Genomic DNA, 24,131 nt, shown 5'->3' on the forward strand with positions numbered 1-24,131 from the left:
ATTTTTCTGTATTTTCATGACTTTGAAAATTGTACATTCACACTGAAGGCATCAAAACTATGAATTAACACATGTGGAATTATATACTTAACAAAAAAGTGTGAAACAACTGAAAATATGTCTTATATTCTAGGTTCTTCAAAGTAGCCACCTTCTGCTTTGATGACTGCTTTGCACACTCTTGGCATTCTCTTGATGAGCTTCAAGAGGTAGTCACCGGAAATGGTCTTCCAACAATCTTGAAGGAGTTCCCAGAGATGCTTAGCACTTGTTGGCCCTTTTGTCTTCACTCTGCGGTCCAGCTCACCCCAAACCATCTCGATTGGGTTCAGGTCTGGTGACTGTGGAGGCCAGGTCATCTGGCGTAGCACCCCATAACTCTGCTTTTTGGTCAAATAGCCCTTACACAGCCTGGAGGTGTGTTTGGGGTCATTGTCCTGTTGAAAAATAAATGATGGTCCAACTAAACGCAAACCGGATGGAATAGCATGCCGCTGCAAGATGCTGTGGTAGCCATGCTGGTTCAGTATGCTTTAAATTTTGAATAAATCCCCAACAGTGTCACCAGCAAAGCACCCCCACATCATCACTCCTCCTCCTCCATGCTTCACGGTGGGAACCAGGCATGTAGAGTCCATCCGTTCACCTTTTCTGCGTCGCACAAAGACACGGTGGTTGGAACCAAAGATCTCAAATTTGGACTCATCAGACCAAAGCACAGATTTCCACTGGTCTAATGTCCATTCCTTGTGTTCTTTAGCCCAAACAAGTCTCTTCTGCTTGTTGCCTGTCCTTAGCAGTGGTTTCCTAGCAGCTATTTTACCATGAAGGCCTGCTGCACAAAGTCTCCTCTTATCAGTTGTTGAAGAGATGTGTCTGCTGCTAGAACTCTGTGTGGCATTGACCTGGTCTCTAATCTGAGCTGCTGTTAAGCTGCGATTTCTGAGGCTGGTGACTCGGATAAACTTATCCTCAGAAGCAGAGGTGACTCTTGGTTTTCCTTTCCTGGGGCGGTCCTCATGTGAGCCAGTTTCTTTGTAGCGCTTGATGGTTTTTGCAACTATACTTAGGGACACTTTCAAAGTTTTCCCAATTTTTCTTAAAGTAATGATGGCCACTCGTTTTTCTTTACTTAGCTGCTTTTTTCTTGCCATAATACAAATTCTAACAGTCTATTCAGTAGGACTATCAGCTGTGTATCCACCAGACTTCTGCACAGCACAACTGATGGTCCCAACCCCATTTATAAGGCAAGAAATCCCACTTATTAAACCTGACAGGGCACACCTGTGAAGTGAAAACCATTTCCGGTGACTACCTCTTGAAGCTCATCAAGAGAATGCCAAGAGTGTGCAAAACAGTCATCAAAGCAAAAGGTGGCTACTTTGAAGAACCTAGAATATAAGACATATTTTCAGTTGTTTCACACTTTTTTGTTAAGTTTATAATTCCACATGTGTTAATTCATAGTTTTGATGCCTTCAGTGTGAATGTACAGTTTTCATAGTCATGAACATACAGAAAAATCTTTAAATGAGAATGTGTGTCCAAACTTTTGGTCTGTACTGTGTATATATATATATATATATATATATATATATGTATATATATATGTATATATATATATATATATATATATATACACATATATATATATATGCATGTGTGTGCTAGCCATGAGGATTCAGCAATTCCACAAAGTCATAGTGTGCTGTATACTTGTGGAATATAATAATAATAATAATTTTATTTATATAGCACCAACATATTCAGCAGCACTTTACAATTAAGTGGGGACCTGTACAGACAATAAAGACATCACAAAGTAACACATAGTTCAACAGTTAGAGGAGGAGGGAGGGCCCTACTCTCAAGTTACAATCCATAAGGAAATAGAACGCTAGGTATTAGTCGGATTGTCCAAAGTTGTGCATTCCAGAAAACTGGTGCAGCATGAGAGAAGTCTTAAAGACGGAAGTGTGAGGTTCGGATTCTGGAGGATGTTAGTGTTGGATCAGTTGCGGAGCAGAGAGCACGGGTAGAGTGGTAGATTGAGATACAGAGATGAGGGAGGAGATGTAGGGTGATGCAGAACTGTGGAGAGCTTGGTGGTTGAGAGAGATAAGTTTATATTGGACTCTGTAGCTGATGGGTAACCAGTGCAACGACTGGCACAGGGTGGAGGCATCAGTGTAGCGGCTGGTCAGAAATATGATCCTGGTTGCTGCATTCAGGACGGATTGGAGAGGAGAAAGCTTGGTAAGAGGGAGACCGATTAGTAGAGAGTTGCAGTAGTCCAGACGAGAATGATGAGACGAGAATGAATAAAAGCTACAGTAAGAGTTCTTGCAGTTGTAAAGGTGAGAAAAGGTCGGATTCTGTAAATGCTTTTAAGATGCAGGTAACATGAGTGAGCGAGCGATTGGATACCTGAAACCAGATAAAAAGGGGAGAAGTTGACTCAATCTTTGCATTGTGTGTCTGTGTGTGCCACACTGAGCATGGAGAACAGAAAAAGAAGAGAACTGTGTGAGGACTTAAGAACCAAAATTGTTCAAAAATATCAACAATCCCAAGGTTACAAGTCTATCTCCAGAGATCTTGATGTTCCTTTGGCAGTGTAGCTAATCTCCCTGGAAGTGGACGGCAGAGAAAAATTTCTGAAAGGTTGCAACACAGGATGGCTCGGATGGTGGATAAGTAGCCCCAATAAAGTTCAATGAAATTCAAGCTGTCCTGCAGGCAGGCTCCAAATGCATCATTGTCAGCGTGAACTAGGCATCAACAGTTGAATGAAATGAAATGCTATGGTAGGAGACCAAGGAGGACCCCACTGCTAACACAGAGACATAAAAAAGCTAGACTGCAGTTTGACAAAATGTACATGAGTAAGCTAAAGTCCTTCTGAGAAAGCGTCTTGTGGACAGTTGAGACCAAGATAGAGATTTTTGGTAGAGCACATCATTCTACTTTTTACCCAAAATGAAGTGAGGCCTACAAAGAAAAGAATACAGTACCTATAGTCAAACATGGTGGAGGTCAGCACGGTGGCCCAGTGGTTAGCACTAGAAACACCCAAGAATGGCTAAGAGGAAAACATTGGATTATTCTGAAGTGGCCTTCTATGACCCCTGACCTAAATCCTATTGAGCATCTTTGGAAAGAGATGAAACATGCTGCCTGGAAAAGGCAAGGCAACCTTCAAACACAAGATAACTGGAGCAGTTTGCTCATGAGGACTGAGCCAAAATACCTGTCGAGAGGTGCAGAAGTCTCATTGACAGTTACAGGCATCGTTTGATTGCAGTGATTGCCTCAAAAGGTTGTTCAACAAAATATTCAGTTAAGGGTACCATCATTTCTGTCCAGGCCTATTTCATGAGTTTAATTTTTTCATTTGTTCATTTTCATCTATTTTTAATTTATTATTGCTTTTGTCAGATTCAAGTTATTTCTGTGACCATTGTCGGTTTTTCTTTCATTAAACAAGGGGTACCAACAATTTTGACCATGTGTGTGTATATATATTACCAAAGCTAGGTAGGACTTGGTTAAACTTTAGCACTTTAGATCTTAATCAGATGAACCTGACTAGCTTTGACTAAGAACCAGGAAATGTGTTCAACATGTGTCAGTCTGCTGAATAAAGCAGAATAGAGTGTGTTGAGGCTGGCGAGTGTCCAGCCAAAATGTGAGCTGTAGCTAGGAGAGAGATAGACCAGTGTCTCTCTCTGAATGGAGACAGCATGAGTCTGCTAGGAAAGCTGAGCAGTCTGTGTGTTGGAGCTGCAGAATAATGTATATAAGCTGCAGCCTGTTCAGTGTGAACTGTGCATGGAGATGAACACTTCTGTTTGGCACTGGAAGCTGCTGGAGTTCAGGCTGTAGAGCATACCGAGACTGGTAGGACCATATTTTTTCTGTGTATAAAGTTTGCTCCGGGAAAAAGTACTGTAATCTGTGCAGGGGAGAATGCACTGACATATATGCACCCAGGGGTGGATTAAGAGTAGCAAGGGCCCCGGGCAGTTTACAAGGCGCGGGCCCCTCCCCCCACCACACACACCTGATTTATCACGTGACATGTCACATGATCCCCTGTGATAGATCATATGATAGTTCACGTGAAATTAATTTGGCACAATATTAATTATAATATTTTTTTTAGGCTGTGTGCCCACTATGCGTTTTTTAAGCGTTTCCGCAACGGCAATTTAGCTGCAGAAGCGCTTAAAAAGCGCTTGGTAGAAGGTCTGCCATGTTCCCCAATGATAATCCGCATGTGCTGTGTACATGCTGCGGAAATATCCGCTGCGGATTATCATTGCGGAAAAATCCGCAGCATTACCAATTATTTTGCGGAAGCGCCGCGTTTTCGCCGCCATTGACTTGCATTAGAATGCATGGAATCCGCATCCCTGCATCTGTAGATGCGGAATCTATGCGTTTCAATGTGCGAATGGTACCCGGGTGTGGAGGACAGGAGACTCTCCTCCGGACCCGGGTACCATAGAACCTGTAAAAAAAGAATAAAATAAAAAATAAATATTATACTTACCTTCTGATGGCCCCCGGTGTCTTTATCCGATGCGTCCTGGCTTGCCGGCAGCTCGCGATGGTCTGAAAAGGACCTGCCGTGACGTCATTTAGTCATGTGACGGGTCATGCGATCGCTGACGTCGGCAGGCCATCAGAAGGTAAGTATATATTTTTTATTTTTTACCATTCTTTTACGGTCACACTATATAAATCCATGCTGGTTGCATGGATTTATATAGTGTAACCAAGTTGTCAAGCACTTTCCAAGTGATGCTAAAATCGCTTGTCAACCCGCATGCGGAAATGCAAGTGAAGAACACTTCACATCCGCATGTCCCTGGCAGGAAAACGCATGTACAATCCGCATGTACAATCAGCATGTAAAATCCGAATGTGTTTTTTCTGCCAGGGAGATGCAGAAACGCTCAAAAAAAATCCGGAACATTTCTGTATCGTGGGCACATAGCCTTACATTAATTGTATGACTCAATATTGAGCACACGTAGCCATCTATACACAGCGGGAGGCTGCACGTAGCCATCTATACACAGCGGGAGGCCGCACGTAGCCATCTATACACAACGGGAGGCCGCACGTAGCCATCTATACACAGTAGGAGGCCGCACGGCGCCATCTATACTCAGCAGGAGGCCGCACGTAGCCATCTATACACAGCAGAAGGCCGCACGGCGCCATCTATACAGAGCGGGAGGCCGCACGGCGCCCCACCCAGAGACAGCAGGAGGCCGCACGGCACCATCTATACTCAGCAGGAGGCCGCACATAGCCATCTATACACAGCAGGAGGCCGCACGGTGCCATCTATACACAGCAGGAGGCCGCACGGCACCATCTATACACAGCAGGAGGCCGCACGGCACCATCTATACACAGCAGGAGGCCGCACGGTGCCATCTATACACAGCAGGGGGGGCGCACGGCGCCATCTATACACAGCAGGGGGCCGCACCGCACCATCTATACACAGCAGGGGGCCGCACGGCGCCATCTATACACAGCAGAGGGCCACACAGCGCCATCTATACACAGCAGGGGGCCGCACGGCGCCATCTATACACAGCGGGAGGCCGCACGGCGCCATCTATACATGGCGGTAGGCCGCACGGCGCCCCCCCCCAGAGTCAGCAGGAGGCCGCACGGCGCCAACTATATTCAGCAGGAGGCCGCACGCAGTCACGCATACACACAAACATATACAGACATATACATACACGCATAAACACATTTGAAACACAAAAATACATATAAACAGACATCACACAATAATATCTGCCTGCACACACACACACACACACACACACATACACACACATACACAGACTCACCATCCCCCGGCTCCATTCCTCCTGCCTGCTCTGACTTCTCCGTTGTAGCAGTGCAGGCCGGGCGCGCACTGCGTGACATCACAGCTAGGAGACACGGCCGCGCACAGGGCCGTGTCTCCTAGCAGTGACGTGGCCGGGCCAGCACAGGGAAGTTAACTGCTGCAGTGCTGGCCCGGCCGATGTAGAAGTAGCGGCGGCCACTGCTTGGGGAGCGGTCCGGGGCCCCCCTCCCACCACTGCTACCAGCATGTGCCGCGGCGGCCCGCACATATAATGAGGGCAGTCCGGCATTAGACACCCCGCCCGGAGCAGTGGGCCCACTGCAGGCTCGGGGCCCCGGGCGGTAGCCCGGATTGCCCTCATTATAATCCGCCTATGTATGCACCTGGTGAATGAACTGTTTATTTTCTGTGATACTTTTGTGCCCAGAAGAGTCTGTTTTTGGTTTTGAATCCCTTTGAATTTTACGAAAGCAATAAAACAGCTTCTTGATCTTGAAGCCATTGGGCGTCACTGTGAGCAGTTTCGGATGCCTGCAGCAAGATGCGGTGCACGCTATCACCCTATGGCCAGAACTATCTGGACACTATTTCTGTTTCTTATTCAGCCACACCCAGTGCAAACAGTTGCATAAAAACAAGCGCACGGCCATGTAATCCCCATAGACATACACTCGTGGTAGAAGCTACAGTAGATGCACAGGACTCTGACCTCAGCCCCATCCTGACCCTTTAGGACGCAGTGGAGCCCCCATTGTGAGCCAGATCTCCCCTCTGCGGGCTGTCAGGGCATAATGGTAGTTGTAGCTTTGGGGCGCAATATGTCAGCAGGGTAAATATTTTTTCTTTGCTGTGAATTTCATTAGTCGGATTACAGCCGGTGAGCGGCTCTGCACTCTAAACAATGGGGGGCTGCAGCAGTGAATACACTACAGATAGAGGTTTAAATAGTGATTCTCAAAATAAAGTCATCCCTTATCTACAGGATAGAGGGTAACTTGCTGTTGCTGAGGGTCTGACCTTGGAGAATCCCTTGAAATGTTGTCCGTCTGTGCACTTGTTCCAGTTTAAGGATCTGCAGCTTTTATTCTGCATGGTGTTCTGTATCTCCCAATGGTTGGTACTTCTGATAATAACACAGTTGGATTTGTGGTTTTGTATAAATCCCATATGGAAAAGACATTGTTGTCTGCGATCATGCAGCCTGGAATGATGAGATGTGTTAATTAGATAATCCCGGGACCGGCTCCACCAGACCTAGACAGTAACATCACTGAAGGATCCGCTTATCTCACCATGATGACCTCAGACCCTGAACAAGAACAACAGAAAACACAAAAAGATCAGAAATCCAAGTCATAATGACTAAAAACGCATGGTAAAGATATCTATACAATCGTGGACAATAAACTTATGTTTGTGCTTATTTAATGGTCAGCATGGTGTCTCAGTGGTTAGCATCATAGCCTAGCAGTCATGGGTCCAAATCACATCTAGAACAAAACCTGCCAGGAATTTCTATGTTCTCCCCGTGTTTGTGTGGGTTTCCTCCTGGTACTCCGGATTCCTCCAGCGCTACATAGACATACTGATAGGGAATTTAGATTGTGAACACCAATGGGGACAGTGATGATAATGTTTGTCAAGCGCTGAGGAATTAATGGTGCTATATAAGCGAGTGAAATAAATAAAATGCTGCCTAAAACATACAAGAAAATATATAATATAATACTTTCTTATGTACAAGAATATAACTATTATAATACTGCCGCTATGTACAAGAATATAACTACTATAATACTGCCCCTATGTACAAGAATATAACTACTATAATACTGCCCCTATGTACAAGAATATAACTACTATAATACTACCCCCTATGTACAGGAATATAACTACTGTAATACTACCCCCTATGAACAAAAATATAACGACTATAATACTACCCCATATGTACAATAATATAACTACTATAATACTACCCCCTATGTACAATAATATAACTACTATTATACTACCCCCTATGTACAAGAATATAACTACTATAATACTACCCCCTATGTACAAGAATATAACTACTATAATACTACCCCCTATATACAAGAATATAACTACTATAATACTGCTCCTATGTAAAAGAATATAACTACTACAACACCTGGCAAAAATTATGGAATCACCGAGCTCGGAGGATGTTCATTCAGTTGTTTAGTGTTGTTGAAAAAAAGCAGATCACAGACATGGCACAAAACTAAAGTCATTTCAAATGGCAACTTTATGGCTTTAAGAAACACTAAAAGAAATCAAGAAAAAAATGTGATACTCAGTAAGGGTGATTTTTTTCAGACCAAGCAGAGGGAAAAAATTATGGAATCACTCAATTCTGAGGAAAAAAATAAAGAATCACCCTGTAAATTTTCACTTTCAAAACTAACACCTGCATCAAATTAGATCTGCTTGTTAGTCTGCATCTAAAAAGGAGTGATCACACCTTGGAGAGCTGTTGCACCAAGTGGACTGACCTGAATGATGGCTCCAACACTAGAGATGTCAATTGAATCAAATGAGAGGATTATCAAACACTTAAAAGAAGGTAAATCATCACGCAATGTTGCAAAAGATGTTGGTTGCTCACAGTCAGCTGTGTCTAAAATCTGAACCAAATACAAACAACATAGGAAGGATGTTAAAGGCAAACAGACTGGTAGACCAAGGAAGACATCAAAGCGTCAAGACCGGAAACTTAAAGCAATATGTCTCCAAAAGAGGAAATGCACAACAAAACAAATGAGGAACGAATGGAAGGTAACTGGAGTCAATGTCTGTGACCGAACTGTAAGAAACCGCCTAAAGGAAATGGGATTTACATACAGAAAAGCTAAGCAAAAGCCATCATTAACACCTAAACAGAAAAAAACAAGGTTACAATGGGCTAAGGAACAGCAATCGTGGACTGTGGATGACTGGATGAAAGTCATATTCAGTGATGAATCGCAAATCTGCATTGGGCAAGGTAATGATGCTGGTACTTTTGTTTGGTGCCGTTCCAATGAGATTTATAATGATGACTGCATGAAGAGAACATGCAAATTTCCACAGTCATTGATGATATGGGGCTGCATGTCAGGTAAAGGCACTGGGGAGATGGCTGTCATTACATCTTCAATAAATGCCCAAGTTTACATTGATATTTTGGACAGTTTTCTTATCCCATCAATTGAAAGGATGTTTGGGGATGATGACATAATTTTTCAAGATGATAATGCATCCTCCCATAGAGCAAAAACTGTGAAAACATTCCTTGAAAGAAGACACATAAGGTCAATGTCATGGCCTGCAAATAGTCCGGATCTCAATCCAATTGAAAATCTTTGGTGGAAGTTGAAGAAAATGGTCCATGACAAGGCTCCAACCTGCAAAGCTGATCTGGCAACAGATAAAGTTGGAGCCAGATTGATGAAGAGTACTTTTTGACACTCATTAAGTCCATGCCTCAGAGACTGCAAGCTGTTATTAAAGCCAGAGGTGGTGCAACAAAATACTAGTGATGTATTGGAGTGTTCTTTTGTGTGTTTGTTTTTCATGATTCCATATTTTTTTCCTCAGAATTGAGTGATTCCATAATATTTTCCCTCTGCTTGGTCTGAAAAAAATTACCCTTACTGAGTACCACATTTTTTATCTTGATTTCTTTCAGTGTTTCTTAAAGCCATAAAGTTGCCATTTGAAATGACTTTAGTTTTGTGCCATGTCTGTGATCTGCTTTTTTTCAACAACATTAAACAACTGAATGAACATCCTCCGAACCCGGTGATTCCATAATTTTTGCCAGGGGTTGTATAATGCTGCCCTCTCTGTGTATGAATATAAAAGCAATACATTTTCTCTATTATTCAGAATTATGAAAGGATATTTTAGATCAGCAGGATTTCCTCGTCCATTTACTATCTGCAGGTACATGTTTGTACATAAGTTGCTTATTATCGGTGTGATAATCCTTTATGTCAGGTGCATGTGTCATATACATTATTCTCTCACTCTATAGTTATCAGAGCAGTAAAGGTCAGTGTGGTTTATACACCCAATCCTCTGACAAAAGCATGACTCACTGATCACTTTAGGGTCTCCTCACTAATTTTTAGTGCTGGCCTCCACCCCTGCCTGGAGCAATGTGCTCAGTCTGTGTATCAAGGGTGTGATCATCTGTCATCATAAAAGAAGAGGTTACGCTTAATATTAAGATTCTTAGAATCCCAGTCAGTAAAGGACAAAGAGCATCCAACGCTTAGCATGGAGACATTCCTTCTGGGTATCAGGGGTCATAATAATACACAGACTATATGGGGTGCTGCAGAGGAATAGAACAGTTGCAGATGATTTCTGGGCATTTACTAATCATCCTGGGACTCCTTTAACAAAAGTGATTGTCCAAAGAGGTGGATTCGCTAAGACATATGTCATGGTGAGCAACTCGGAACAGAGGCGTTGATGCAGCGGAGTTGGATAGACCAGACACCATGTTGAACTGTGAGGCTTAGTAGAGATGGACAGGTTGGACGACACGTGGGACTGCAAGGATCAGTAGAGCAGAATATGCAGTTGGGAACCTTGGAATAAGAGAGCTGAATGTGCGGACAGCATTTTGGAGCGGCAAGACATTGTTTGTAGTCTGTAAACTTGGTACAGCAGACCAGAGTACATTTTTTTTTTTTTAGATAGATGGGTATCATGAAGTAAAAGAGTCAGTGTGCAGACAGAACCCTGGAACAGCAGAGTCGTGTAGACAGGCAAATATATGGAAGCAGTAAAGTAGAATGTGCGGATAACACCTTGGAACAGCAAAGTCCTGTAAATAGGCAGGTGCCTTGATCCTGAAGAGCTGAGTGTGCAGGCAGCACTTGTTTAAAGCAGAGCTGAGAAAGGCAAACAGCACCTTGATATAGCGGAGACAAGTGTGCATAAAGCATATTAAAACAGCAGAGCTAAGTCGGCACACATACACCTTGAAGTAGTGGATCCGAATGTGCAGATAGCTTTTTGAAACATCAGAGCTGAGACAGCAGACAGGCCCCTTGATGTAGGAGAACCAAGTATGAATGCAGCATCTTAGACCAGCAGAGGAGTTTTTCTCAGGAGTCACACTTTGTACTAACCAAGTGATGGCAGATCTGGGTTAGTCAATTAGCTAGACTGAGAGAACACACTTGGCGGCTGTGTGCACAACTACTTGAATACTCAAACATTGTGCAGCCGCCTGAATGAGCCTTTAAAGGCCTAGGCTCATGACATGAGAGGTGAGTCAGTTTAGCATGGTTACCTGACATGCATGAGAGGAGAGCGAGATAGTCGCCAGAGGGGGAAGACGCAATGACTGGCACTGGAGCCAGGATAGGTGATCAAAATTACATCACTGCTTAATGCAAGAAAAAATAGGAATAAATACGGTAATCCTGCCTTCTAAGTACAATAATACAAATAATACAACTACTCATATCAGAGGTGTATACAGAAATCACAGGGCCCATAGGCCCCCCAATCTGACCCCCCCCCCCCCAAAAAAGGCAAGGTCATATCTCCCAACTTTTATAACCAAGGAGAGGAACTTGTATTGTGACACGTACACAGTAATTACGCCCATATTGAAGGCCCTAAGAACCTTGGTGTTCTCACCCATGGTAGTACTTTTATGGCCGTCAAAAAATATAATGTTCCCAAAAATGCCCACACACACAGAATATATCATTACAGTGCACAATTTCACCACACAGTTCTCCCACACGTGCAGACACCTTCACACTGCCACCAATACAGTATAATAACCCCACATCATGATGTCCACATCATGATGTTATTAAAGTTCCAGTATGATGTCCCTATAGTTTTCACACACACAGTATCATGTCCCTCACACAATATGATGGCCTGTCACTTTGATTGTCAATTCTCAGTATGATGGCCCCCACTCAGTATGATACCCCCCACAGCCGGCCTACAAGTATCATGGCCCCCACAACTCTCCACACAGTGTGATGTCGTCTCAATATGATGCTCCCATAGCCCCCACTCAGTGTGAAGGCACCTCATTTAGTATGATGCCCCGAAAGCCCCCCCACCCAGTATGATGGTCCCCACAGCCCCTTACTTAGTATGATAACCCCACACCCACTTAGTAGGATTACACCCACAGCCCCTCAAGCAGTATCATGGCTCTCAAATCCTCTCACTAGGTATGATGGCCCCCACAACCTCCTTACTTGACATCATGCACTCAACCCACTGCCCACCCCCCACTCAGTTCGATGGCCCCCATAGCTTCCCACTTAGTATGATGCACCCACTGCCCACCCCCCACTCAGTTTAATGGCCCCCACAGCCCCTCACTTAGTATAACGCCCCAATAGCCCACCACCCATTAGTTTGATTGTTCCTTAAAGCCCCCACTCAGTATGATGGCTCTACAGCCCACTCACTCAGTATGATGGACCCCATTGCCATCCCACTCAGTATGATGGCCAACCACAGCCCCTCATAATGATGCCCTCATAGCACCGCACTTATTATGATGCCTCCACATCATCTTACTCAGCATGATAGTTACCATGGCCCCTCAATTAGCAGGCTGCACCCACTGCCCAAACCCCACTCAGTATAATGGCCCTCTTAGCTTCTCACTTAGTATGATGCACCCACTGCCCACCCAACACTGTTTGATTGACCCCACAGCCACTCACTTAGTATGATGCTCTCATAACACCCCCATCCTTAATTTTATGGCTTTCAAAGCCCCTCACTCAGTGTGATGGCCCTTACAGACCCTCCTTCAGTATTATGGACCCCACAGCCCCACACTCGGCATGAGACTCACCCAACACAGTATGATAGACCCCAACCGTAAAATGCTCACAAAGAGACATCCCATCACAGTATGACGACCCTCAGAGTCCCCCCACACACAGCATGATGGCCATCACAGTCCCCTCACACACAGGATGATGGATCCCACAGTCTCCCATGAGGTATTATGGCCCATCACAGCTCCTCATACAGTGTGATGGCTCCCACAGTCCCCCATACAGTATAATTGCCCCCAAAGTACCCACAAACGTATAGAATTAAAAATTGACTGACAACAAAAAAAGAAATATTGTTGTACATAGGGGGCAGTATTATAGTAGATATATTCTTGTACATAGGAGCAGTATTATAGAAGTTATATTCTTGTACATAGGGGGCAGTATTATAGTAGTTATATTCTTATACATAGGAGCAGTATTATAGTTATATTCTTGTACATAGGGGCAGTATTATAGTAGTTATATTCTTCTATATAGGGGGCAGTATTATAGTAGTTACAGTTATATGAAAAAGTTTGGGCACCCCTATTAATCTTAAGCTTAATGTTTTATAAAAAGTGGTGTTTTTGCAACAGCTATTTCAGTTTGATATATGTAATAACTGTTGGACACAGTAATGTTTCTGCCTTGAAATGAGGTTTATTGTACTAACAGAAAATGTGCAATCTGCATTCAAACAAAATTTGACAGGTGCATAAGTATGGGCACCCTTATCATTTTCTTGTTTTAAATACTCCTACCTACTTTTTACTGACTTACTAAAGCACTTTTTTTGGTTTTGTAACCTCATTGAGCTTTGAACTTCATAGCCAGGTGTATGCAATCATGAGAAAAGCTACTTAAAGTGGCCACTTGCAAGTTGTTCTCCCGTTTGAATCTCCTCTGAAGAGTGGCATCATGGGCTCCTCAAAACAACTGTCAAATGATCTGAAAACAAAGAATATTCAACATAGTTGTTCAGGGGAAGGATACAAAAAGCTGTCTCAGAGATTTAACCTGTCAGTTTCCACTGTGAGGAACATAGTAAGGAAATGGAAGAACACAGGGACAGTTCTTGTTAAGGCCAGAAGTGGCAGGCCAAGAAAAACATCAGAAAGGCAGAGAAGAAGAATGGTGAGATCAGTCAAGGACAATCCTCAGACCACCTCCAGAGAGCTGCAGCATCAACTTGCTGCAGATGGTGTCATTGTGCATCGGTCAACTATACAACGCACTTTGCACAAGGAGAAGCTGTATGGGAGAGTGATGCGAAAGAAGCCGTTTCTGGAAGCACGCCACAAACAGAGTCGGCTGAGGTATGCAAAAGCACATTTGGAGAAGCCAATTTCTTTTTGGAAGAAGGTCCTGTGGACTGATGAAACCAAGATTGAGTTGTTTGGTCATACAAAAAGGTGTTATGCATGGCGTCAAAAGCTACCCACAGTAAAATTTGGTGGAGGTTCCATCATGCTTTGGGGCTGTGTGGCCAATGCCGGCACCGGGAATCTGGTTAAAGTTGAGGGACGCATGGATTACACTCAGTATCAGCAGATTCTTGAGAATAATGTTCAAGAATCAGTGACAAAGTTGAAGTTACGCAGGGGATGGATCTTTCAGCAAGACAATGATCCAAAACACTGCTGCAAATCTACTCAGGCATTCATGCAGAGGAACAATTACAATGTTCTGGAACGGCCATCCCAGTCCCCAGACCTGAATATCATTGAACATCTGTGGGATCATTTGAAGAGGGCTGTCCATGCTCGGCGACCGTCAAACTTAACTGAACTGGAATTGTTTTGTAAAGAGGAATGGTCAAAAATACCTTCATCCAGGATCCAGGAAATCTTTAAAAGCTACAGGAAGCGACTAGAGGCTGTTATTTTTGCAAAATGAGGATCTACTAAATATTAATGTCACTTTTCTGGTGAGGTGCCCATACTTATGCACCTGTCAAATTTTGTTTGAATGCAGATTGCACATTTTCTGTTAGTACAATAAACCTCATTTCAAGGCAGAAACATTGCTGTGTCCAACAGTTATTACATATATCAAACTGAAATAGCTGTTGCAAAAACACCAATTTTTATAAAACATTAAGCTTAAGATTAATAGGGGTGCCCAAACTTTTTCATATAACTGTATATTCTTGTACATAGGAGCAGTATTATAGTAGTTATATTCTTGTACATAGGAGCAGTATTATAGTAGATATATTCTTGTACATAGGGGGCAGTATTATAGTAGTTATATTCTTGTACATAGGAGCAGTATTATAGTAGTTATATTCTTGTACGTAGGAGCAGTATTATAGTAGTTATATTCTTGTACGTAGGAGCAGTATTATAGTAGTTATATTCTTGTACATAGGAGGCAGTATTATAGTAGTTATATTCTTGTACATATGGGGCAGTACTATAGTAGATATATTCTTGTACATAGGGGCAGTATTATAGTAGTTATATTCTTGTACATAGGGGCCGGTATTATAGTAGGTATATTCTTGTACATAGGGGGCAGTATTATAGTAGTTATTATTCTTGTACATAGGGAGCAGTATTATAGTAGTTATATTCTTGTACATAGGGCAGTATTAGAGTAGTTATATTCTTGTACATAGGGACAATATTATAGTAGTTATATTCTTGTACATAGGGGGCAGTATTATAGGAGTTGTATTCTTGTATATAGTAGCAGTGTTATAGTAGTTATATTCTTGTACATAGAGGCAGTATTATAGTAGTTATGTTCTTGTACATAGGGGCAGTATTATAGTAGTTATATTCTTGTACATAGGGGGCAGTATTATAGTAGTTATGTTCTTGTACATAGGGGCAGTATTATAGTAGTTATATTCTTGTACATAGGGGCAGTATTATAGTAGTTATATTCTTGTACATAGGGGGCAGTATTATAGTAGTTATGTTCTTGTACATAGGGGGCAGTATTATAGCAGTTATATTCTTGTACATAGGGGGCAGTATTATAGTAGTTATATTCTTGTACATAGGGGGCAGTATTATAGAAGTTATTATTCTTGTACATAGGGGGCAGTATTATAGTAGTTATATTCTTGTACATAGGGCAGTATTAGAGTAGTTATATTCTTGTACATAGGGACAATATTATAGGAGTTATATTCTTGTACATAGGGGGCAGTATTATAGGAGTTGTATTCTTGTATATAGTAGCAGTATTATAGTAGTTATGTTCTTGTACATAGAGGCAGTATTATAGTAGTTATGTTCTTGTACATAGGGGCAGTATTATAGTAGTTATGTTCTTGTACATAGGGGGCAGTATTATAGCAGTTATATTCTTGTACATAGGGGGCAGTATTATAGTAGTTATATTCTTGTACATAGGGGGCAGTATTATAGAAGTTATTATTCTTGTACATAGGGGGCAGTATTATAGTAGTTATATTCTTGTACATAGGGACAATATTATAGGAGCTATATTCTTGTACATAGGGGGCAGTATTATAGGAGTTGTATTCTTGTATATAGTAGCAGTATTATAGTAGTTATGTTCTTGTACATAGAGGCAGTATTATAGTAGTTATGTTCTTGTACATAGGGGCAGTAATATAGTAGTTATGTTCTTGTACATCGGGGGCAGTATTATAGTAGTTATATTCTTGTACATAGGGGGCAGTATTATAGTAGTTATATTCTTGTACATATGAGCAGTATTATAGTAGTTATATTCTTGTACATAGGGGGCAGTATTATAGTAGTTATATTCTTGTACATAGGAGCAGTATTATAGTAGTTATATTCCTGTACATAGGAGCAGTATTATAGTAGTTATATTCTTGTACGTAGGAGCAGTATTATAGTAGTTATATTCTTGTACAAAGGGGGCAGTATTATAGTAGTTATATTCTTGTACATAGGGGGCAGTACTATAGTAGATATATTCTTGTACATAGGGGCAGTATTACAGTAGTTATATTCTTGTACATAGGAGCAGTATTATAGTAGTTATATTCCTGTACATAGGAGCAGTATTATAGTAGTTATATTCTTGTACGTAGGAGCAGTATTATAGTAGTTATATTCTTGTACATAGGGGGCAGTATTATAGTAGTTATATTCTTGTACATAGGGGGCAGTACTATAGTAGATATATTCTTGTACATAGGGGCAGTATTACAGTAGTTATATTCTTGTACATAGGAGCAGTATTATAGTAGTTATAATCCTGTACATAGGAGCAGTATTATAGTAGTTATATTCTTGTATGTAGGAGCAGTATTATAGTAGCTATATTCTTGTACATAGGGGGCAGTATTATAGTAGTTATATTCTTGTACATAGGGGGCAGTACTATAGAAGATATATTCTTGTACATAGAGGCAGTATTATAGTAGTTATATTCTTGTACATAGGGGCCGGTATTATAGTAGTTATATTCTTGTACGCAGGAGCAGTATTATAGTAATTATATTCTTGTACATAGGGGGCAGTATTATAGTAGCTATATTCTTGTACATAGGGGGCAGTATTATAGTAGTTATTATTCTTGTACATAGGGGGCAGTATTATAGTAGTTATATTCTTGTACATAGGGCAGTATTAGAGTAGTTATATTCTTGTACATAGGGACAATATTATAGGAGTTATATTTTTGTACATAGGGGGCAGTATTATAGGAGTTGTATTCTTGTACATAGTAGCAGTATTATAGTAGTTATATTCTTGTACATAGAGGCAGTATTATAGTAGTTATGTTCTTGTACATAGGGGCAGTATTATAGTAGTTATGTTCTTGTACATAGGGGGCAGTGTTATAGTAGTCATATTCTTGTACATAGGGGGCAGTATTATAGTAGTTATATTCTTGTACATAGGGGGCAGTATTATAGTAGTTATTATTCTTGTACATAGGGGGCAGTATTATAGTAGTTATATTCTTGTACATAGGGCAGTATTAGAGTAGTTATATTCTTGTACATAGGGGCAGTATTATAGTAGTTATGTTCTTGTACATGGGGGCAGTATTATAGTAGCTATATTCTTGTACATAGGGGGCAGTATTATAGTAGTTATATTCTTGCACATAGGGGGCAGTATTATAGTAGTTATTATTCTTGTACATAGGGGGCAGTATTATAGTAGATATATTCTTGTACATAGGGCAGTATTAGAGTAGTTATATTCTTGTACATAGGGACAATATTATAGGAGTTATATTCTTGTACATAGGAGCAGTATTATAGTAGTTATATTCTTGTACATTGGGGCAGTATTATAGTAGTTATATTCTTGTACATAGGAGCAGTATTATAGTAGTTATATTCTTGTACATAGGGGCAGTATATAGTAGTTATGTTCTTGTACATAGGGGCAGTATTATAGTAGCTATATTCTTGTACATAGGGGGCAGTATTATAGTAGTTATATTCTTGCACATAGGGGGCAGTATTATAGTAGTTATTATTCTTGTACATAGGGGGCAGTATTATAGTAGTTATATTCTTGTACATAGGGCAGTATTAGAGTAGTTATATTCTTGTACATAGGGACAATATTATAGGAGTTATATTCTTGTACATAGGAGCAGTATTATAGTAGTTATATTCGTGTACATAGAGGCAGTATTATAGTAGTTATGTTCTTGTACATAGGGGCAGTAATATAGTAGTTATGTTCTTGTACATCGGGGGCAGTATTATAGTAGTTATATTCTTGTACATAGGGGGTAATATTATAGTAGTTATATTCTTGTACATAGGAGCAGTATTATAGTAGTTATATTCTTGTACATAGGAGCAGTATTATAGTAGTTATATTCTTGTACATAATGGGCAGTATTATAGTAGCTATATTCTTGTGCGTAGGAGCAGTATTATAGTAGTTATATTCTTGTACATAGGGGGCAGTATTATATTAGTTATATTCTTGTACATAGGGGGCAGTACTATAGTAGATTTATTCTTGTACATAGGGGCAGTATTATAGTAGTTATATTCTTGTACATAGGAGCAGTATTATAGTAGTTATATTCCTGTACACAGGAGCAGTATTATAGTAGTTATATTCTTGTACGTAGGAGCAGTATTATAGTAGTTATATTCTTGTACATAGGGGGCAGTATTATAGTAGTTATATTCTTGTACATAGGGGGCAGTAGTATAGTAGATATATTCTTGTACATAGGGGCAGTATTATAGTAGTTATATTCTTGTACATAGGGGCCGGTATTATAATAGTTATATTCTTGTACATAGGGGGCAGTATTATAGTAGTTATTATTGTTGTACATAGGGGGCAGTAATATAGTAGTTATATTCTTGTACATAGGGCAGTATTAGAGTAGTTATATTCTTGTACATAGGGACAATATTATAGGAGTTATATTCTTGTACATAGGGGGCAGTATTATAGGAGTTGTATTCTTGTATATAGTAGCCGTATTATAGTAGTTATATTCTTGTACATAGAGGCAGTATTAAGGTAGTTATGATCTTGAACATCGGTGGTAGTATTATAGTAGTTATATTCTTGTACATAGGGGGCAGTATTATAGTAGTTATATTCTTGTACGTAGGAGCAGTATTATAGTAGTTATATTCTTGTACATAGGGGGCAGTATTATAGTAGTTATATTCTTGTACGTAGGGGGCAGTACTATAGTAGATATATTCTTGTACATAGGGGCAGTATTATAGTAGTTATATTCTTGTACATAGGGGCCGGTATTATAATAGTTATATTCTTGTACATAGGGGGCAGTATTATAGTAGTTATTATTGTTGTACATAGGGGGCAGTAATATAGTAGTTATATTCTTATACATAGGGCAGTATTAGAGTAGTTATATTCTTGTACATAGGGACAATATTATAGGAGTTATATTCTTGTACATAGGGGCAGTATTATAGGAGTTGTATTCTTGTATATAGTAGCCGTATTATAGTAGTTATATTCTTGTACATAGAGGCAGTATTAAAGTAGTTATGTTCTTGTACATCGGTGGCAGTATTATAGTAGTTATATTCTTGTACATAGGGGGCAGTATTATAGAAGTTGTATTCTTGTATATAGTAGCCGTATTATAGTAGTTATATTCTTGTACATAGGGGCAGTAATATAGTAGTCATGTTCTTGTACATCGGTGGCAGTATTATAGTAGTTATATTCTTGTACATAGGGGGCAGTATTATAGTAGTTATATTCTTGTACATAGGGGGTAGTATTATAGTAGTTATATTCTTGTACATAGGGGCCAGTATTATAGTAGTTATATTCTTGTACATAGGGGGTAGTATTATAGTAGTTGTATTCTTGTACATAGGGGCAGTATTATAGTTATATTCTTGTACATAGGGGGGCAGTATATTATAGTAGTTATATTCTTGGACATAGGGGGTAGTATTAAAGTAGTTATATTCTTGTACATAGGGAGCAGTATTGTAGTTGTTGTTTTCTTGTACATAGGGGCAGTATTATATTTATATTGTTGTACATAGGGGCAGTATTATAGTAGTTATATTCTTGTACATAGGGGGTAGTATTATAGTAGTTATATTCTTGTACATAGGGGGTAGTATTATAGTAGTTGTATTCTTGTACATAGGGGCAGTATTATAGTTATATTCTTGTACATAGGGGGGCAGTATATTATAGTAGTTATATTCTTGGACATAGGGGGTAGTATTAAAGTAGTTATATTCTTGTACATAGGGAGCAGTATTGTAGTTGTTGTTTTCTTGTACATAGGGGCAGTATTATATTTATATTGTTGTACATAGGGGCAGTATTATAGTAGTGATATTCTTGTACATACGGGCAGTATTATAGTAGTGATATTCTTGTACATAGGGGCAGTATTATAGTAGTTATATTATTGTATACGGGAGCAGTATTATAGTAGTTATATTCTTGTATATAGGGGGAGTATTATAGTAGTTATATTCTTGTACATAGGGGCAGTATTATAGATTTTTTTCAGATCGTAAAATGGAAAATTAAGAAAAATATTTTTTTCAAAAAAAGTTCTTTGAACAAATGTTCATTTTTGACAATGTATTAGCTTTTCTTGGGATTCATCTTTTATTGGCCAGTTGTTTGGCGGTCAGGCTTCACTATTGTGCTGGAATAAGTAAATCTCATCAGATCTTCACAGCTCAGTGAAGTTTTTCGTGTCTTCTAGAACTTTGTAAACTTTCGTAGCTTAAGGTTGACGCGTCCTTTTCAAGCAGCAGCAGAAGATTTAATTGCACATTACTAATAAAACAAATAATATACTGTTTGTCTAGAAGAAGGTGGTGTGAGTGTAGACATTGTGTGAGCTCAGTGACATCACTCTGGCTTCCCTGCCAGTATTATCCATAGACAATTAAATAACCTCACTCTACATTACATAGAGTTATTGCATCAGTTTCCTGGTTCTTATAAGGGTCCAATGAGATAATGCAATGCTGCCCCAGTTATTTTATACAATTAAAGAAATGCAATGTAAGGGTTAACCATACATATGATGGATTCCGCCTCTAAGGTTGAAATCTAAGTGTTGTTTTCTTTTTTTGCTTCGGGCACAAAGACGTTTTCCAGGAAATGTGACTTTGCACGCAACATTTTTTTAGCACTATGCCATAACATACATTTCCCTGTGACAGTAAATACATTGGGCATTTCTCAGCACAACGCAAATAACTTCTATAATACTGCTCCTATGTACAAGAATATAACTACTATAATACTGCTCCTATTTACAAGAATATAACTATTATAATACTGCCCCCTATGTACAAGAATATAACTACTATAATACTGCCCCTATATATAAGAATATAACTACTATAATACTGCCCCTATATATAAGAATATAACTACTATAATACTGCCCCTATATATAAGAATATAACTACTATAATACTGCCCTCCGCGCGTCCAAGGGTGTCTCCTGGGTGGGAGTGCCACAAGCGGAATGGGTAAGTCACCTGAATACAATCTATAGCATGAAAAAAAGTTGTATAGCCACACAGTTACCTAGCTCGTCACTTGTATCCTATACTGATGGCAGGGACTGATTTTATGTGGGGTTATATCAATGACATGTTTGTATACATGAGAACATGAATTTAATTGGATGACTTACTACATCATGTGTGGTACTTTCCACCTTACAGAGACTATATACTGAGTCGCTCCAATTACACCTCTATTTATTCTCTTAAATCATCTTTGTGATAATTGTATTTATGTATATCTAATAAAGATATTGTTATTTCATTAAGCGTACGACTCCGATTGGTGCTTGTAGGTTATATAACTACTATAATACTGCTGCTATGTACAAGAATATAACTACTATAATACTGCTCCTATGTACAAGAATATAACTACTATAATACTGCTCCTATGTACAAGAATATAACTACTGTAATACTGCCCCTATGTACAAGAATATAACTACTATAATACTGCTCCTATATACAAGAATATAACTACTGTAATACTGCCCCTATGTACAAGAATATAACTACTATAATACTGCTCCTATGTACAAGAATATAACTACTATAATACTGCTGCTATGTACAAGAATATAACTACTGTAATACTGCCCCCTATGTACAAGAATATAACTACTGTAATACTGCCCCCTATGTACAAGAATATAACTACTATAATACTGCTCCTATGTACAAGAATATAACTACTATATTACTGCTCCCTATGTACAATAATATAACTACTATAATACTGCCCCCTATGTACAATAATATAACTACTATAATACTGCTCCTATGTACAAGAATATAACTACTATAATACTGACCCTATGTACAAGAATATAGCTACTATAATACTGCTCCTATGTACAAGAATATATCTACTATAATACTGCCCATATGTGCAAGAATATAACTGCTATAATACTGCTCCCTATGTACAATAATATAACTACTATAATACTGCTCCCTATGTACAACAATATAACTACTATAATACTGCCCCTATGTACAAGAATATAACTACTATAATACTGCTCCCTATGTACAAGAATATAACTACTATAATACTGCACCCTATGTACAATAATATAACTACTATAATACTGCTCCTACGTGCAAGAATATAACTGCTATAATACTGCCCCTATGTAAAAGAATATAACTACTATAATACTGACCGTATGTATAAGAATATAACTGCTGTAATACCGCCCCCTATGTACAATAATATAACTACTATAATACTACCCCTATGTACAAGAATATAACTACTATAATACTGCCCCTATGTACAAGAATATAACTACTATAATACTGACCCTATGTACAAGAATATAACTGCTGTAATACCGCCCCCTATGTACAATAATATAACTACTATAATACTGCCCCTATGTACAAGAATATAACTACTATAATACTGCCCCTATGTACAAGAATATAACTACTATAATACTGCTCCTATGTACAAGAATATAACTACTATAATACTGCTCCTATGTATAAGAATATAACTACTATAATACTGCTCCTATGTACAAGAATATAACTATTGTAATACTGCTCCTATGTACAAGAATATAACTACTATAATACTGCTCCTAAGTACAAGAATATAACTACTATAATACTGCTCCTAAGTACAAGAATATAACTACTATAATACTGCTCCTATGTACAAGAATATAACTACTATAATACTGCTCCTATGTACAAGAATATAACTACTATAATAGTGCTCCTATGTACAAGAATATAACTACTATAATACTGCTCCTGTGTATAAGACTATAACTACTATAATACTGCTGCTATGTTCAAGAATATAACTACTATAATACTGCTCCCTATGTACAAGAATATAACTACTGTAATACTGCTCCCTATGTACAAGAACATAAGTACTGTAATACTGCTCCCTATGTACAAGAATATAACTACTGTAATACTGCCCCCTATGTACAAGAATATAACTACTGTAATACTGCTCCATATGTACAAGAATATAACTACTATAATACTGCCCCTATGTGCAAGAATATAACTGCTATAATACTGCCTTCTATGTACAAGAATATAACAGCTATAATACTGCCCCCTATGTACAAGAATATAACTACTATAATACTACCCCTATGTACTAGAATATAACTACTATAATACTGCCCCTATGTACAAGAATATAACTACTATAACACTGCTCCTATGTACAAGAATATATCTACTATAATACTGCCTCTATATACAGGAATATAACTACTATAATACTGCCCCTATGTGCATGAATATAACTGCTATAATACTGCTCCCTATGTACAAGAATATAACTAGTATTATACTGATCCTATGTTCAAGAATATAACTAGTATTATACTGATCCTATGTACAAGAATATAACTACTATAATACTGCCCCTATGTACAACAATATAACTAGTGTAATATTG

General features: G+C 39.2%; 1 long non-coding RNA gene across 1 annotated transcript in view; it reads right to left on the minus strand.

Moving 5' to 3' along the window:
- LOC141266033 (uncharacterized) overlaps window positions 1-24,131 on the minus strand; it is a 76,264-nt gene that overhangs the window by 38,199 nt on the left and 13,934 nt on the right. Inside the window, exon 2 of the long non-coding RNA XR_012320185.1 lies at window positions 6,905-7,196. This is a non-coding gene — a long non-coding RNA (uncharacterized lncRNA). The remainder of the gene's footprint in view (window positions 1-6,904; window positions 7,197-24,131) is intronic.

The sequence above is a fragment of the Phyllobates terribilis genome, unplaced genomic scaffold (genome assembly GCF_046119375.1).
Source record: "Phyllobates terribilis strain yellow unplaced genomic scaffold, ASM4611937v1 Scaffold_4__5_contigs__length_816908805, whole genome shotgun sequence".
NCBI classification, from domain to species: domain Eukaryota; kingdom Metazoa; phylum Chordata; class Amphibia; order Anura; family Dendrobatidae; genus Phyllobates; species Phyllobates terribilis.